This window comes from Lactuca virosa, chromosome 5, assembly GCF_052849685.1.
Source record: "Lactuca virosa cultivar CGN04683 chromosome 5, Lactuca_virosa_CGN04683_v6, whole genome shotgun sequence".
NCBI lineage: Eukaryota > Viridiplantae > Streptophyta > Magnoliopsida > Asterales > Asteraceae > Lactuca > Lactuca virosa.
In genome coordinates this window covers 410310837-410315845 of record NC_136430.1, presented here as the reverse complement: position 1 = coordinate 410315845, position 5009 = coordinate 410310837, and the positions used below count along the sequence as shown (strand labels likewise).

Sequence of the window (5009 nt, the reverse complement as noted above, 5' to 3'; positions counted from 1 at the left end):
TTCCTGAAACATAAAAAAAGGGTTGCTTAAAAAACAGATCTGAACAGGGACAAAAACAGAAACAGTGGATAATATAACTTGGTTAAAAAACAGGGACAAAAACAGGTAATAACAGGAAGAAACAGATACTTACCAAAACATATTGCCATAACCCTTCCCTTACTTCTTCACTAACTTCCAGCCAAGACTCATAGGTTATGGGAACCATTGTTCTTGCAACCAAACCCTCAAAAGTAGACAGCTTTGTGGCTTCCTTTCCAACCGGGACACCTTTTTATTGTAAGTTACTACAAGTTTCACTTTATTAGCTTTTGCCTTTGTTGTCGGACCTCTTTGTTTGGAGTCCTCATCGTGATCAGAAGCTGAATCTTATTCCATGTCACAAAAACACAACCTGTTTCAACAAGATTCAAATAAAATTAAGTACATTGTTATTTGTTCTAGTTGGAAAAAAATTAATCACATTCAAAATCTGAAATATAAACATACCAAAAACTTTATTATTCTGCAAAAAAAAATATTTAAACTAATATGCCCTCGCCATCCAGGCGCGTACACAAAAAATCATCATCAAGGTCTAATAAAGCGGAGTCTTGTGTTAAATCAAAAGTAGCATCAAATTCCAACATATCATCAGTTTCACCATTTGAGCCATACTTGTACATCCTATGTGGTGTGAATCCAACAACATGCAAATTCTCATCTTCTTGATCTTGAACATAAAAAACCTGTTTGGCTTGACTAGCTAATACGAAGGGTTCAGACTTCTGACCAAGTCTATCAAAGTTAACTACCGTGAATCCTAAATCATCCTTTTTTACTCCACGACTATCAACCCAATCACACATGAATACAGGAATAGTAAACATGTGATAATCAAGATCCCATATCTCCTTTATACGACCGAAGTAAGTAACAACACCATACACAGGATTGGAGTCTTTTGCGCTAGAAATCTGCATAGTATGTGCAACTAAAGATACTCCACTACATTGAGTTGTTCTAGACTCATCTCGAGATGTTGTATGAAAATGATACTCATTTATGGCAAAACCGCTATATTTACTAACAGCAAAATTAGGCCCTTTGGCCAACCAACGAACATCATCACAAATATCTTCCCCGTTAGCCAAACGTTTTTCAACCTATTAGAAAAATATCTACTTAATGTAATTCAAACAAAATAATTAAAAATATTGTAATTCTAACAATCTTATTTTAAAAATAAACCTCTTTCTTAAACCAACTAATAAATGTTAGACTATGTTGGCTCTGCAACAATGTACTTTTGCGAGCGTGACGGGGGTTCAGATCCTTCAATTACAACATATGTTGCATGAAGTGTATTACAAGTTAGAAGAATGTTTTATATGATAGATAATGGTATAAGAGTATACAGTTTCATGTAATTCTTACTCTATATACAGCTCCACAACAGCAGTGTTTCGTAATACATAAAGATGAGCTTGATCAAGTAACTGAGCATCTACAACATCGATTGTAGCCTTTGATAAAAGCTTGCCACTGCGGATTCTTTCATCAACACGTTCATGAGGATTGCCAATTGATTTCGTGTTTTTTAAGTAGTCTGAACAAAATTCTAAGGCCTCCTCCGCCACGTAACACTCTGCAATGCAACCCTCGGGTCGATGATGATTTCTTACATACCCTTTAAGTGTTTTCATGTATCTCTCAAATGGATACATCCACCTAAAATGAACCGGGCCACACAACCTCACCTCTCTAACAAAATGCACCATCAAGTGAGTCATGATATCAAAAAATGAAGGAGGAAAGTACTTCTCTAACAAACATAATGTTAATACGATGTCACTTTGCAACTTGCCTAGCTTACTAACATCAACAACTTTACTACACAACTCATTGAAAAAATGACACAGGCTTAGGATTGTTCTCCGCACCTTCACATCTAACACCCCTTTGATTGCAAAAGGGAAAATTTGTTGCATTAGTACATGACAATCATTAGACTTCAAACCATTCATCTTTAAAACATCATCCGACACGAGATTCTTGAAATTAGAGCAATACCGATGCAAAACTTTTACGTTAGACAGGGTATCATAAAATAGATGTTTCTCTGCGGAATTCAATGTGTACTTGGCAGGTGGAAGCCAATGTTGATCCCCTTTTGGTTGAGGTCGTAATTCAGTCTTAATGCCCAACGCTTCAAGATCTTGTCGTGCTTTTAATCCATCCTTCGTCTTGTGAGGCAAATTCAACGTTGTCCCATAAACACACTCGGTCACATTTTTTTCTATGTGCATGAGATCTAACTGATGGCGAACAGGCAACTTCTTCCAATATTCAAGTTCAAAAAAAATTGCTTTTTATGCCAAAATTTAGATCTCTCGTCGATACTTTCTTTTTTCTTCTTTGAATTTTCCTTCTTTGGCATTTCCTTCTTTGACGCTCCCTTCTTTGACTTTATCCTCTTTAACTTTATCTTCTTTGATCCTACCTTTTTTGACTTTATCTTCTTACCCCATGTAGTCTCAAATCGTGCCAGATAGTCATAAATATCTTCACCTGATGATGGTTGTGGCATAAAATCGTGCTCATGTTGATTGTTGAAATGTTTTTTTCTTTTACGAAAAGGATGTTCAAGTGGTAGGAATCTTCTATGCCCAAGGAAGCATACTTTTTTGGACTTTGGCAACCATTGTGAACAAGTATTCTTTGAACATATTGGACAAGCATAATAACCTTTGGTAACACACCCCGAAAGATTACCATATACAGGAAAGTCACTTATAGTCCAAAGTAATATTGCTCTTAGATTGAAGTATTCTTTCTTATAAGAATCAAAAGTCTCAACGCCAGTTTCCCACAAGAGTTTTAGATCTTCTATCAGTGGTGCCAAGTATACATCAATATTGTTACCAGGTTGGTTTGGGCCGGATATCAACAGAGTCAACATCATGAATTTTCTTGACATACACAAATAAGGGGGTAGATTATATGTTATTAGGATAACCGGCCAACAACTATGCTTGGAACTTAATGACTTGTGAGGATTGATACCATCAGCAGACAAGGCTAATCTAAGATTTCGTTTTTCTTGTCCGAATTCTTTCCACGTGTTATCAACAAGCTTCCAGGAAGGAGTATCGCGAGGATGAGTAAGCTTCCCATTATTGACCCGACCTTGTGCATGCCAAGTTAAGTCATGTGCAATTTGTGGTATTGAAAACATTCTTCTAAATCTAGGGATGATAGGAAAATACCACAAAACTTTTGAAGGTACGTTTTTGGTATTCTTCTTCCAACGAGAAGTGCCACAAGTTGGACATTGAGAAGCATCTTTATGTTCTTTCCAGAATAGAACACAATCATTTTCACATGCATGAATCTTCTCATATTGTAGACCTACTCCTTTTAGCAACTTCTTGGACTCATATATCGAGCTAGGGATGGTATTTTTTGATGGTAAGTATCTTTTAGGACAGATAACAAAGCATCAAACTAGCATCAGACCATCCAAACCGACCCTTCAAATGTTGGAATTTCAATAATCCACTAAGTGCATTATACTTTGACCCTACATAAAGTGGCTAATCACATTCTTCAAGAAGTGATTTCAATGAATCAGGTTCTTCGTCTATATATTTGAAGGCATCATGTAGCATATCCTTTGTATAAATAGCATCAGGAGGAATGGAATTGTTAGGGCATCTAGAATCACTCTTGGGTTGTTTTTCTCCATGGAAAGACCAAATCTTATAATGTTCATCGAAGCCGTGGGCAAACAAATGATAGCGGACATTGTCAATTGAGTGGTGACACAAATTGATGCAATTTACACAAGGACATGGAATAACATCTAACTTTGGATTATTTCTTTGTGCAAACTCTAGAAAAGCATTCACGCCTTCATCATATGCAGTTGATAATCTACTAGAGGACATCCATAATTTATCCATTAAACATTTGTTTCCAACCTACATAATTATATACCATTTAAAGCAACAATGATTATGCATGTATATGGACAAAAACTGTGCAAAAACAAAACTGTACAGGGGCCAAAACTGTACAGGGACAAAAAAATTGTACAGGGACAAAAATACTGTACAGGGGCCAATCTTGACAAAAATACTGTTCAGGGGCCAATCAGATGTCAAATACAGAGGGTCAATACTTAGAAATATAACATTCTGGTGAGGGGAGGTGCATTATTTTTTAAATTTCTCGAGACTATACTTAAAAGAAAGAAAAAAAGAACTAATTTTGTGAAGAGAATTGCTACCATGAGCAATGGAAAAAGCTTTATGGGATGGAATCTCAGATTCTATAAAACAGGAAAAGTACATTTTATTTCTTTATTTTCCAGTTAATATTTTCCAATCAGATGTCAAATACAGAGGGTCAATACTTAAAAATATAACATTCTGGTGAGGGGAGGTGCATTATTTTTTAAATTTCTCGAGACTATACTTAAAAGAAAGAAAAAAAGAACTAATTTTGTGAAGAGAATTGCTACCATGAGCAATGGAAAAAGCTTTCTGGGATGGAATCTCAGATTCTATAAAACAGGAAAAGTACACTTTATTTCTTTATTTTCCAGTTAATATTTAACTTTTATTTATTTATTTATATATTTTTTTATGTCATCAGTTATGTAATTAAAGTTGTCTTCTTATCTTTTTCTGTATTGACTTGAGCAGCTATGTGATGCAATGATTTTCAACCATGACCCACCAAGATGTTTTGATTGTTGGGTAATGTATACATATAGTCTATTTAGAACTACATTTATTGGTGATATTTTTTATGTTCATAATTTGCTAAATAGCTTTATTTTTTATTTTTCGCTATAGTTCTAGTTAGTAATAAAGATTTATATTGCCTCTTTACAGGAATGTGAGTTGTTCACTTTTGGTTTCTGTTGTATGTGATTCATATCAAGTTCATGTTGTTATGTTAATGAAGGAAGTGAGAGATGAGCTTTGTGAGATGTCACCTCAAAGCCAAAAACAAGAGATTCA

At 35.0% G+C, this 5009-nt stretch overlaps 1 pseudogene; it reads right to left on the bottom strand.

Annotated features, from left to right (window-relative positions):
* Positions 1–296: 296 nt before the first annotated feature.
* On the bottom strand, positions 297–3944 carry LOC145113973 (uncharacterized; annotated as a pseudogene).
* Between the last annotated feature and the right edge of the window lie 1065 nt (positions 3945–5009).